We start from the raw sequence: 13,973 nt of genomic DNA on the forward strand, positions 1-13,973 counted from the left end.
TCATTGGTTAATCTTACCTAATCCCACTAACTGGTCTCTTGATCAAAGTGGGGTTTCTAAACCACAGAACTAAGGTCCATAACGATCTCTCTCTTAGTTCATTAAGACAAAACACTACAATCTAACAAATCTGTCAGAATTTCTATGGTTAACCGATCTTAGACAATACTTATTCTTTTATGATTGCATACCGCACATTTTGTATGTTCCTAAGTTTCTATAGCTATTGTGAGCTTCAAACCCCTATTTTCTACAATCTTTACCCTTTTAACCAAACCCGACTTAAGTGAAATTTCAACTTTTATCAAATATTGGTAACACAATCAGTAGAGCTAAGTGTAACTGACCAATGATTGTTTTTAAATAAGAATATTGATAAGGTTATATAATCAAAGGACCAATCATTATACAGGTTAAATTTAAGAGCGAGCATAGTATGCATTTTTATGTAAAGAGCTTATGTAACAATGACCTGACATAAAAAGTCTATAAAGAGTGATGGATTTTGATACTAAGTTGGACACGCCTTTGGAGGAGCGATCCCCCGTGTCCCCAGCACTGCAATAAACAAAGTGCCTGCTTCTTAACTTCTCATTGGTGTTAAGGAGTTTTATGCCGGATTTCGGTAACAATCCCACCGTGGCCGGGGTGGGGGGAGTGAGCGAGCGGCTGCGTGGTGCTTTGTTACCGGCTGGGCTGAAACCACGACAGTCTTATACATTCAGAGAGACTGGGCGATTACCATAGGTTTTAGAAGCCTGTGGCGCCTGGTGGAATTCACGTCTCGCCTCGCAGGCAACGTTGCCGACACTTTGCTCCAAACCAGAGCGAGCAAAGGGTTATTATTAAACAGTGATCCACTGAAGAATCGTAGAATCCTAGAGCAGCCCAGGTGGGAAAGGACCTTGAAAGATCATCTGGTCCATCCTTTTGTGGGAAAGGGAGCCTAGATGAGATTATCTAGCACCCTGTCCAATCGCACCTTGAAAACCTCTAGCGATGGGGACTCTACCACATCCCTGGGGAGGCTGTTCCAGTGGATGATTGTGTGAGAAACACACTCATGCAGAATTTTATGAATTTTACCACTTTATTATAGAGCAAAGGCAAACAGTGCTGGGCGCATGGTTGAAACCAGAGGCGCACCCGGTTGCACCCGAACTCGCCTTTTATACACTGTGTTCGTGGCGTTTTCAAAAAGTCATTTTAATATTGCAGATATCTATTTAACATAACCACCCCAGACCACCCCCACTTGCACGCGTCTCTCGTGGTTCGAGGGGGCTCCCAGGGATCCGCAAGGGATGAAGTTAGTAGTCTTCCTCCAGAGGCACTTTTCACCCCATGATTTTCCGGCAGCTGCAGGTGGTTGTCTTATCGTTCCATCTTTCCATTTCCAATTAGCTCCAAGGGTACATTTCCTGTGTCAAGGCCTAGGTTACTGTCAGTGAAGCAAACATCCTGTCAAGATATAGCTTATGTGGCAGTTAGGCAAACTTTCAGTATTCTCATTTTGCGAAAGTCAATATACATTTCACAATTGTTCTCACTGTAAAAAAAAAAAAAAGTCAGTAGTCAGTCTGTCTTGTATTGAGATGAAATCTCTCTCCCGGGGCAACTTGTACCCATTGCCCCTTGTCTTCTCCATGTGGCTCCTTGTGAAGAGAGAGCCTCCCTCCTCTTTGTAGCCACCCTTTAAGTACTGGAATACTGTGATGAGGTCCCCCCGAGCCTTCTCTTCTCCAAAGGAAAAATGACCCAACTCCTTCAGTCTTTCCTCATAGGGCAGGTTCTCCAGCCTTTTGATCATCTTCGTGGCCCTCCTTGGGACCTTCTCCGGTCTGTCTGCATCTTTTTTTGAATTGTGGGGACCAGAAGTGGACACAGTGCTCCAGGTGCGGCCTGCAGGGGTGGCCTCTGTGAGAAGAGGCCAGGGTCTGCCCTGTGCCGGACACAGCTGGTTCCAGCCAGCTAGGCACCGGGCTCACCGCAGGCCAAAGCTGAGCAACTCGGCGAAGCTGGTGGCGCCCCTGTGGAAAAATATTTAAGAAAGGGCAAAACGCTGTCTGGGGCACGTATTTCCCTGCTGCCCGTGGATCCGGCAGGTGGATATTTCCTGAAGGAACTTTTTCATCCTATTTTCTCTCCCTGTCCTGTTGAGGAGGGGCAGTGAGAGAGCAGCTGGGTGGGCCCCTGGCAGCCGGCCAAGGTCAACCCATCAACCCATCGCAAAGCCTAAAAGGCAGATTCCTCCATGGAGCAGTTGAAGGGGGTTGGTGGTTTAAAGAATGATAGTGACTGGGGTAGGAACAGGACGTTTTGGAGATAGGAAAGTCGGGAAATATCTGGGGATCCAGTCACTTTGGGTGGGCGGGGGGGGGGAATTTCAAGAGAAAAAGCCTTCTTTCTGAGTGTCCTGGGTTCAGCTGGGATAGAGTTAATTTTTACAGGAACCTGGGAGGTGGGGGGCATAGCCAGGGCAGCTGACTTGAACTAGCCAAGGAGCTACTCCATACCATGTGACATCATGCTCAGTATATGTATGGGGAGTGGGCCGGGGGGGTGGTCTGGACTTTCGGTGGGGGGAAGTGGCGGAGCGTCGGGTCCCGGGTGGTGAGCAGTTGCACTGTGCATCACTCTTTTTGTATACTCTTTCATTAGTACCGTCATTGTTGTAATTTCTTTGTGTTGTTCCAGTAAACTGCCTTTATCTCAACCCTCGAGGTTCCAGTTTTTTTCTCTTTTCTCTCCTCCGTCTCCCCCCTATCCCACCAGAGGGGGGCGGGAGGAGTGAGCGAGCGGCCGCGTGGTCCTTTGTTACCGGCTGGGCTGAAACCACGACAGTCCTTTTTGGCGCCCAACGTGGGGCACGAAGGGTTGAGATAACGACAGATCTGGCCAGAGTGTGTTGAAACAAATTTGTCATACGCATTTCTTATACTAGATAAATAGATGTTAGTCACAATGTTGATTCATGTGTTTACATGGTGGCGATTTGTAAGTTCTTATATGCTCTATGTATTGCCTGTAGTTGCGTATCTCATCTCTGGGAGAGTGATTGGGATTATCATTTTGCTGTACTGGGCAATGTCGACTTGTGAAATGATTACATCACTGGTCATGAGGTTAAGCTGGTATCTGTATAGGCAGTGATATCATTTCCATACTTTGGGCACCTTCTGTTGGATTTTATTGGTAATTACACCCAACCCATGGGGAAGTTAGGGGGGGATACTTCCCCCCCGGTCCATTTGCCTCCCTTTTCTCCTTCCGACTAATTACAACAGCTTTTGAGAATTTTGAATATCCTTGGGATGCGCAAGCCAGTGTGCTGTTAGTGCTATGCCTCCTGAATATGTTTCAGGTCTTGTTTAGAGCTACAAAAAGGTTCTTTAAGAATACCACCTAGAGATCTGCCCCAAAGCTGGATATTCATGGGTGGCACGGCATGTGGGAGGATGTGGGCAGGTATCTAGAGAACTTCTCACCTCCAGTGGCTTGGAAGTTCACTCCCGAACAACTACAGAACCCTCATGAAGTGGTAGAATATTTGAAAGGAAAATGCTGTGGCTATTCCAGAGACGCACAACTTACTGCACTGTGCTGTGCCCTGGCCAGTATCTACCAAACACTGCTTGATATTAGGCAGCACCCTCAGGGGGAAAAGGGGGAAGAGAGGGAAAACAGGGCAACATGCACCGTGGCTACCCCAACCGTGACAACAGAGACCGTGGCTACCCCAACCCCGACGACAGGCACCGTGGCTACCCCAACCCCGACGACAAGCACCGTGGCTGCCCCTGCCACGACAACAGGTACCGTGGCTACCCCTACCCCGGTGACAGATACTGCAGCTAAACCAGAAAACCAACCTGTGCCAGTATCAGTCGCCCCTGTACAGAAAAAGAAACACACAAAGAAATCAGTTCGCTTAGCGAGAGATGAAGACAAACCAGGGTCATCGCGAGAACAGGAGGAAGAGGCAGAACCTGAAATAATTACCCGATCTCTATCCCTGAGTGAGTTGCGTGACATGCGAAAAGATTTTAGCCGCCACCCAGGTGAGCACATTGTTACCTGGCTGCTCCGGTGCTGGGATAATGGGGCTAGTAGTGTGGAATTAGAGGGTAAGGAAGCCAAGCAGTTGGGATCTCTGTCTAGGGAAGGGGGCATTGACAAGGCGATTGGGAGAAAAACACAAGTCCTCAGCCTCTGGAGGCGACTTCTGTTAGGTGTAAAGGAAAGATACCCCTTCAAGGATGAAGTTACATGTCACCAAGGCAAGTGGACCACCATGGAGAGAGGTATCCAGTACCTGAGGGAATTAGCCGTGCTGGAGGTGATTTATAATGATCCAGAAAATGCGCAGTCACCCACAGATCCAGATGAAGTCCAATGCACACAACCCCCGTGGCGGAAGTTTCTACGAAGTGCACCACCAACCTATGCCAACTCATTGGCAGTAATGTCCTGGAAAGAAGGCTATGGACAAACGGTGGATGAATTGGCTGTCCAACTCCGGCAATACGAAGGAAGTCTCTCTTCCTCCCTACGGGCCTGTGTCTCGGCTGTAGAGGAATTGTCCCGAGAGTTCCAGCAATTCAAAGTGGATATGTCCTCCTCCTCGCCTGTACAGGCCCACATCGCAGCTATTGGGAGTAAGCATTCCTCTGCCCAAGAGAGAGGAGAGAGAAAGTACACACGACGGGCTAACCTGTGGTTTTACCTGCGTGACCATGGGGAGGACATGAGGAAGTGGGATGGAAAACCTACCTCAGTCTTGGATGCACGGGTACGGGAGTTGCGAGAAAAAGCAACCAGAAAAGAGGATTCTTCTTGGAAAACTGCTGCTCCAGTTTCCCGTGAGCAGTCCCCATGATGCAGTAGATGGGCCGATCTCATTTCTGATCCTCTTGAAGGGACTTCTGATTCACGTGTGCAAAAAGTGAGTAACGGATATTCTAACCAGGATTGGAGGGGCCCTGCCTCCAGCCAGGTGGAGGAGAGGGACAACCGGGTCTACTGGACAGTGTGGATTCGATGGCCTGGCACATCAGACCCACAGGAATATAAGGCTCTAGTAGACACTGGTGCACAATGTACCCTAAAATGCCATCAAGTTATAAAGGGGCAGAACCCATCTGTATCTCTGGTGTGACAGGGGGATCGCAAGAGCTAACCGTATTGGAAGCTGAAATGAGTCTAACCGGGAATGAGTGGCATAAACACCCCATTGCAACTGGCCCAGAGGCCCCGTGCATCCTTGGTATAGATTATCTCAGGAGGGGGTATTTCAAGGACCCAAAAGGGTACCGTTGGGCCTTTGGTATAGCTGCATTGGAGACGGAGGAGATTGAGCAGCTGTCTACCCTACCTGGTCTCTCCCAAGACCCTTCGGTTGTGGGGTTGCTGAAGGTTGAAGAACAACAGGTGCCAATTGCTACCACGACGGTGCACCGGCGGCAATATCGCACCAACCGAGACTCCCTGATCCCCATCCATAAGCTGTTTTGCCAATTGGAGAGCCAAGGAGTGATCAGCAAGACTCACTCACCCTTTAGCAGTCCCATATGGCCCGTGCAGAAATCTAATGGGGAATGGAGACTAACAGTAGATTATCATGGGCTGAATGAAGTCATGCCACCGCTGAGTGCTGCTGTGCCCGATATGTTAGAGCTTCAATATGAACTGGAATCAAAGGCAGCTAAGTGGTATGCCACAACTGACATTGCTAATGCATTTTTCTCCATTCCTTTGGCAGCGGAGTGCAGGCCACAGTTTGCTTTCACTTGGAGGGGTGTCCAGTACACCTGGAATCGACTGCCCCGGGGTGGAAACACAGCCCCACTATTTGCCATGGACTGATCTAGACTGCACTAGAAAAAGGTGAAGCTCCAGAGCACCTGCAATATATTGATGACATCATCATATGTGGCAACACGGCAGAAGAAGTTTTTGAGAAAGGGAAGAAAATAATCCAAATCCTTTTGAAGGCTGGCTTTGCCATAAAAGAAAGTAAGGTCAAGGGACCTGCGCAGGAGATCCAGTTCTTAGGAGTAAAATGGCAAGATGGGCGTCGTCAGATCCCTGCGGACGTGATCAACAAAATAGCAGCTATGTCCTCACCGACTAATAAAAAGGAAACACAGGCTTTCTTAGGTATTGTGGGCTTTTGGAGAATGCATATTCCAAATTACAGTCAAATTGTAAGTCCTCTCTACCAAGTTACCCGGAAGAAGAACGATTTTAAATGGGGGCCTGAGCAACGACAAGCCTTTGAACAAATTAAGCGGGAGATTGTTCATGCAGTAGCTCTTGGGCCAGTCCGGGCAGGACAAGATGTTAAAAATGTGCTCTACACTGCAGCTGGGGAGAATGGCCCTACCTGGAGCCTTTGGCAGAAAGCACCTGGAGAGACCCGAGGCCGACCCCTGGGGTTTTGGAGTCGAGGATATTGAGGATCTGAAGCTCGCTATACTCCAACTGAAAAAGAGATATTGGCAGCATATGAAGGAGTTCGAGCCGCTTCAGAAGTGGTTGGTACTGAAACACAGCTCCTCTTAGCACCCCGACTGCCAGTGCTGGGCTGGATGTTCAAAGGGAAAGTTTCCTCTACACATCACGTGACTGATGCCACGTGGAGTAAGTGGATTGCACTGATCACACAACGGGCTCGCATAGGAAACCCCAGTTGCCCAGGAATTGTGGAAGTGATCACGGACTGGCCAGAAGGCAAAGATTTTGGAATGTTGCCAGAGGAGGAGGTGACATGGGCTGAAGAAGCCCCGCTGTATAATAAACTGCCAGAAAATGAGAGGCAATATGCCCTGTTCACTGATGGGTCCTGTCACATTGTAGGAAAACATCAAAGGTGGAAGGCTGCTGTATGGAGTCCTACATGACAAGTTGCAGAAACTGCTGAAGGAGAAGGTGAATCGAGTCAGTTTGCAGAGGTGAAAGCCATCCAGCTAGCATTAGATATTGCTGAAAGAGAAAAGTGGCCAGTGCTCTATCCCTATACTGACTCATGGATGGTGGCAAATGCCCTATGGGGGTGGCTACAGCAATGGAAGAAGGGCAACTGGCAACGCAGAGGTAAACCCATTTGGGCTGCCGCACTGTGGCAAGATATCGCTGCTCGGATAGAGAAGCTAGTGGTAAAAGTACGTCACGTAGATGCTCATGTACCCAAGAGTCAGGCCACTGAAGAACATCAAAACAATCAGCAGGCAGATCAGGCCACCAAGATTGAAGTGTCTCAGGTGGACCTGGACTGGCAACGTAGGGGTGAGCTATTTATGGCTCGGTGGGCCCACGATACCTCAGGCCATCAGGGGAGAGATGCAACATATAGATGGGCTCGTGATCGAGGGGTGGACTTGACCATGGACACTATCGCACAGGTCATCCACGAGTGTGAAACATGTGCTGCAATTAAGCAAGCCAAGCGGCAAAAACCCCTGTCGCATGGGGGGCGATGGCTGAAATATAAACAGTGGGAGGCCTGGCAGATTGACTATATCACACTCCCACGAACACGCCAAGGCAAGTGCCATGTGCTTACAATGGTGGAAGCAACCACTGGATGGCTGGAAACATACCCTGTGTCCCATGCCACTGCCCAGAACACTATCCTGGGCCTTGAAGAGAAAGTTTTATGGCAACACGGCACCCCAGAAAGAATCGAGTCGGACAACGGGACTCACTTCCGAAACAACCTCGTAGACACCTGGGCCAAAGAACATGGCATTGAGTGGGTATATCACATCCCTTATCACGCACCAGCCTCCGGAAAAATCGAACGATACAATGGACTGCTGAAAACTACATTGAGAGCGATGGGGGGTGGGACTTTCAAACATTGGGATACACATTTAACAAAAGCCACCTGGTTAGTTAATACTAGAGGATCTGCCAATCGGGCTGGCCCCGCCCAACCAAGACTTCCACATACTGTAGAAGGGGATAAAGTCCCTGTAGTGCGCATGAGGAGTATGTTAGGAAAGACAGTCTGGGTTAGTCCTCCCTCAAGCAGAGGCAAACCCATTCAAGGGGTTGTTTTTGCTCAGGGACCTGGGTACACCTGGTGGGTGATGCAGAAGGATGGGGAAGTTCGATGTGTACCTCAGGGAGATTTGATTTTGGGAGAGAATAGCCAGTGAATTGGGCTGTATGATACTTAACTGCTAAATACCCTGCCAATGCATGTCATTGTATCTATAGTGTCTATATGCCATATCAAGGGTATTACTGTAAGAATTACCCAAATGACTGCAGGATGGACTTTGAAACTGAGCCAAGTACAACAGCGATAGAACTTGAACTGGCACCCAGCAATTTCCTCAAGATCAACATCTTCGACCTGCAGACCAAGGGCGTGAGTTGCACCAAATGTACTAGCCACAAGTTCCAGAGGCAGCATACAACAACCCACCATCTCACACCATCTCTCTTATCCTGAAGAACTGTTACAACAGATGGAGCCCCAAAGTCATGGACTAAATAAAATGGATGGACACATTAGAGGGATAGCCCATAGGCTAAAGGAATACCATTTGCGTGTGTGTGTGCGTGTGTGTGTGCGCGGGGGGGGGGGGGCGAGTCCATATACTTATATATATAAGACAAGGAAAGTGGTGGTGGTTGATTGGAAAATGTAAGATCTGGGCATGATGTAGATGGTATAGAATAAGGGGTGGATAATGTCCTGGGTTCAGCTGGGATAGAGTTAATTTTTACAGGAACCTGGGAGGTGGGGGGCATAGCCGGGGCAGCTGACCTGAACTAGCCAAGGAGCTATTCCATACCATGTGACATCATGCTCAGTATATATATGGGGAGCGGGCGGGCCGGGGGGGGTGGTCTGGACTTTCGGTGGGGGAAGTGGCAGAGCGTCGGGTCCCGGGTGGTGAGCAGTTGCACTGTGCATCACTCTTTTTGTATACTCTTTCATTAGTACCGTCATTGTTGTTGTAATTTCTTTGTGTTGTTCCAGTAAACTGCCTTTATCTCAACCCTCGAGGTTCCAGTTTTTTTCTCTTTTCTCTCCTCCGTCTCCCCCCTATCCCACCAGAGGGGGGCGGGAGGAGTGAGCGAGCGGCCGCGTGGTCCTTTGTTACCGGCTGGGCTAAAACCACGACACTGAGCAATAAGAGGTTCTTGTGAGAAAAAGGATCTTGACCCCATTTTCTTTCTCACTTGGTAATAAAAGTGATAAAGAACTGGAACTCCTGCGTGGAAAGGGATGAAAATGTGCGGAGCCCGTTGGATTCTCTTTGCGTGTGTGCATTGGAAACCCAGGAACAGCTATGAAGAGGTCATGGAGTAGATGCGAGCTTGGTCTTGCTAAACTTGATTAAAACAGAGCCTTAGAGAAGGCAATGCCTTGAGGATGTGAAGGGTAAAAGGACAATAAGTAAGGCTGGAGATGTAGTTCCTGACCCTTTTGTCGGGAAGGATTAGGACCGAATGTTGATTTGACTGAAGCGCAGGTACCAATCCGTCTTCCGTAACTGAAATTTCAGTAGCAAAGGAGACCCAAAGCTGAGAATTGGGCACCGATGATGCTTTTGATACTGTCCAGGTTTCCCCTAGCAATGACCCCAGAGCTCTGAGGGCGATAGTCAAGGGCATGGGGGCCCAGGTGGTGTTCTCCTCAGTCCTGCCGGTGAGGGGAAAGGGCGGGAGGAGGAGGGCACTGATAATGCGGGTCAAGAATTGGCTGTGGAGCTGGTGCTGGCGACAGGGTTTTGGGTTCTGTGACCATGGGCCCCTGTTTGTGGGTCAGCGTCTGCTTGGGAGAGAGGGGATCCACCTCACTAAGCGGGGCAAAGGTATTTTTACCAGTAGGCTAGCTGACCTCATTAGGAGGGCTTTAAACTAGGAATGAGGAGGGGAGGGAGAGAGTAACCAGCAGCCCTGCGAGGCAGCAACGGACAGGGTCACTGAGCAAAGCGCAGGGGTTGATGTGACAGGAAGGGATCACAAAATCACCAAAACGGGGCTTAAGCAGGGTCACCTCCAGCATTTGCATGTAAGCAAGGAAGTGCCTACAAGGCACCATTACGGAGAAATCCCCAAAACCCCTTCTGGGGAGTCAACATGCTGGGGGTGCCTCTCTGAAGTGCCTGTACACTAATGCACGCAGTATGGGGAATAAGCATGAGGAGTCAGAGATGCGTGTGCAGTTGCAGGGCTACGATCTTGTTGGGATCACGGAGACGTGGTGGGATGGCTCCCGTGACCGGAGTGTTGCAATGGAGGGCTACGGGCTCTTTAGGAAGGACGGGCTGGGAAGATGAGGAGGGGCAGTGGCCCTTTTATGTGAGACAACAGCTGGAATGCACGGAGCCCTGCCTGGGGAGGGCTGATGAGCCGACTGAGAGCTTATGGGTAAGGATTGAAGAGAAGATGGGTAAGGGTGGCATTCTAGTGGGTGTCTGCTATAGGCCGCCCGACCAGGAAGAACAAGCGGATGAGGCCCTCTACAGACAGATAAGATGGGAGCAGCCTCGCGTTCGCAGGCCCTGGTGTGGCAGTACACTCCCCCCACCTCCCAAGCTGGAAAACAAAACTTCTCCAGGCAGGGAGAAGAGGAAAAAAACCCCTAAACCCTAGAGGCCGCAGGTTGAAATTTGAACTGGCCAATCGAGACGTGCCAGGTACACAGAGGTGACCTTCTTAGCCAATAGCGATTAAATGACCACAGATCAGATTCGACAGGGGTAGAAATGGGGTCCCGCCGGAGGACATGTTGGAATCAGTCCTCCTCGGAGCAGCGGGTCTGCAGTCAGGGTCTCCCCCTTGGGTCGGGGCACCGCCCGAGGTAATTCCTCGAGGGAGAGAGCCCTCATCATCTTTTAGGTGAGTGATATGCGCGTTTTGAGTCATCATTTTTAAATCTTAAGGATTCTTAAGTCAGCTGTGTAGTATTAATACTCTTTACATCATTGAGCCTGTGGTTTTATAAAATGTTACCAGAGTTCTAACTAACTTTTGCTGAAGAATAAATCTGAGCTTTAACACCTGTTGGATTTGATTGTGCATGCCTCCGTAACACCTGGTCCTCACGGGGGACTTCAACCACCCCGATATCTGCTGGAGGGACAACACAGCAGGGCATAAGCAATCTAGGAGGCTCCTGGAGTGCATTGATGACAACTTCCTCACCCAAGTGATAGAGGAGCCAACGAGGAGAGGTGCTCTGCTGGACCTCCTACCGACCGACAAGGAGGGGCTCGTTGGGGATGCGAAGGTCAAAGGCGGCCTTGGCTGCAGTGACCGTGAGATGGTGGAGTTCAGGATCCCGAGAGGAGGGAGGAGGGTAAAACACAAGCTCACGTCCCTGGACTTGAGGAGAGCCGACTCTAGCCTCTTCAGGGATCTGCTTGGAAGCGTCCCGTGGGATAAGGCCCTGGAGGGAAGAGGGGCCCAAGAAAGCTGGTTAATACTGGAGGGTCACCTCCTCCAAGCTCAAGAGCGGTCCATCCCAACGAGCAGGAAGTCGGGCAAAAATGCCAGGAGGCCTGCGTGGATGAGCAACGAGCTCCTGGCCAAACTCCAGCACAAAAAGGAAGCCTGCAGGGGGTGGAAGCAAGGACGGGTAACCTGGGAGGAATACAGAGACATTGTCCGAGCACGCAGGGCTGAGGTTAGGAAAGCTGGAATTCCCACCTGGAATTGAATCTGGCAAGGGAGGTCAAAGACAACAAGAAGGGCTTCTATAAGGGCTTCTACTTAGTGGGCATGGTTGAAGGTTGGACTCGATGATCTTAAAGGTCTTTTCCAACCTAAATGATTCTATGATTCTGTAAGTACATAGGTGACAAAAGGAAGGCTATGGAAAAATGTGGGCCCTCTGCTGAATGAGGCAGGGGGACCTGGTGACACAGGACATGCAAAAAGGCTGTGGAACTGCAGCGGCCCCTTCTCTCCCTTCCCCCCCACCTGCCAGTACCTGCCGCCCTTTCTCTTCTGTCCTGGGACTTCAAGGTGACCTGCTGAAAGAAAATGGCGTCCACCTGCCGCAACTGCAAGGCTGCGGCTGCAACCCAAACGGAAGCACTACAGCCTACCTGTGCTGACGTCTCCCCACAAACAGACCTCCCAAGGACTGATATAGCTGTCTAGACCTCGGGCCGCATGGAGCTCCAGTACCTGGAAGTCCCCCTAGCACCCGAAGGCAGCGGTGGATGTCATAGCTGCAAGCGTGCCCAGCTGGAAGATCTCCTTGGACAAGTAACTATGCTACAAGAGGAGCTCGACAGGCAGCGTGGTATCCGGGAACGCGAGCAGGGGATCGATGCGTGGTATTGTACGCTGTCCCGGGCTGACCGACAGCCTGCCTTAAGGCTGCGCAAGAGGAAGGTAAGCCTGAATCCAACCTCGAGCTGACTGATGCAAGGCACTCACGAGATGAAGGAGACTGGACGCTTGTCTGTGCTTGGGGTAGAAGGAAGAACCCTCCCCCATCTCCTGAAGTGTCCCTACATAACAGACAGGATGCTCTGGGGTTGGAGACTGAAGAACACGTGAGTAACGGACAGGATCCAGGACAAGCCAACCATGCAAAGCTGACCCAACCACCCACCCGCATTAGAACCAGCGCCGCCAGAAAAGCATGCAAGGTATTAGTAATTGGAGATTCCCTACTGAGAGGCACCAAAGCACCCATTTGCTGTCCAGACGATTTCTCTAGAGAAGCCTGCTGCCTACCAGGAGCTCGCATTCGTGGCATCACTGAGAGGCTGCCGAGCCTGGTGAACCCTGCGGATTATCATCCGCTCCTACTATTCCGCGTAGGGTCTGGCGAGGCAACTTAGAACCCTCCCAAGAGACTATATGTCCCTCAGAGCAATGTTAAAAGGATCGGGAGCACAGGCGGTGGTCTCCTCTATCCTCCCAGTCAGAGGAAGGGGACCAGGAAGGAGGAGACGAATTGAACAGGTGAATGCCTGGCTGCGTAGCTGGTGCCATGCTCAAGGTTTTGGCTTCTATGATTGTGGATCTACCTTTGAGAAGCCGGGTCTGTTGGGAGCTGATGGGATTCACCTCACCAAGCGGGGCAAGAGTGTCTTTGCCAACAAGCTGGCCAGACTTACAAGGCGGGCTTTAAACTAGACTCAGCGGGGGAAGGCGACAGAGTTTTGAGTAACAGAGAAGAGCCAGGGTCTGCTGATGCGTTAGGAACCAACGGGGGAACATCTGAGAAATGCCACAAAGGAACTGGGGCTTGATCCTCCAAAAAGGTGACACAGTCGACAGCCCAGCTGAAGTATCTCTACACCAATGCACGCAGCATGGGTAACAAACAGGAGGCGTTGGAAGCCACTGCGCAGAAGGAGCAGAAGGGAGCTGGCAGCTCTTTAAGGACGTTTTTCTTAGCGCACAAGAGCTCTCGATCCCCATGCGTAAGAAATCAAGGAAGGAAGGCAGGAGACCAGCGTGGCTGGGGAAGGACCTTCTGGTCGAGCTGAAGCGCAAGAAGGAAATGCATAGGCAGTGGAAGCGGGGACACGCATCCTGGGAAGAATATAGGGATGCTGCCCGGGCGTGTAGGGATGGGATCAGGAAAGCTAAGGCACAGCTGGAGCTGAATTTGGCAAGGGATGTGAAGAATCATAAGGAGGGCTTCTACAGGTGCGTTGGTCAGAAAAGGAAGAGTAAAGAAAACGTACGCCACCCCCACCCCCCTCCGAGAAAGAAGACGGGAGATCTAGTGACAACCGACATGGAGAAGGCTGAGGTACTCAACGACTTTTTTCCTCCCTTTTCGCTGGCAACCACTGTTCCCACATCTCTCAAGTCCCTGAACCTCAAGGCAGGGACTGGGGGAACAAAGTCCCTCCCATCGTAGGAAACGTTCCGGTTCGAGACCTCCTGAGGAACCTGAACGTACACAAGTCCTGCACCTGGGGAGGAACAACCCCATGCACTGGTATATGCTGGAGGCCGACTGGCTGGAAAGTAGCTTT

The 13,973-nt window shown here is 50.6% G+C and overlaps 1 long non-coding RNA gene across 1 annotated transcript in view; it reads right to left on the reverse strand.

Moving 5' to 3' along the window:
• LOC138683428 (uncharacterized) overlaps positions 1-13,973 on the reverse strand; it is a 109,790-nt gene that overhangs the window by 76,064 nt on the left and 19,753 nt on the right. The window lies entirely within an intron of this gene.

Source organism: Haliaeetus albicilla, chromosome W (genome assembly GCF_947461875.1).
Source record: "Haliaeetus albicilla chromosome W, bHalAlb1.1, whole genome shotgun sequence".
NCBI classification, from domain to species: domain Eukaryota; kingdom Metazoa; phylum Chordata; class Aves; order Accipitriformes; family Accipitridae; genus Haliaeetus; species Haliaeetus albicilla.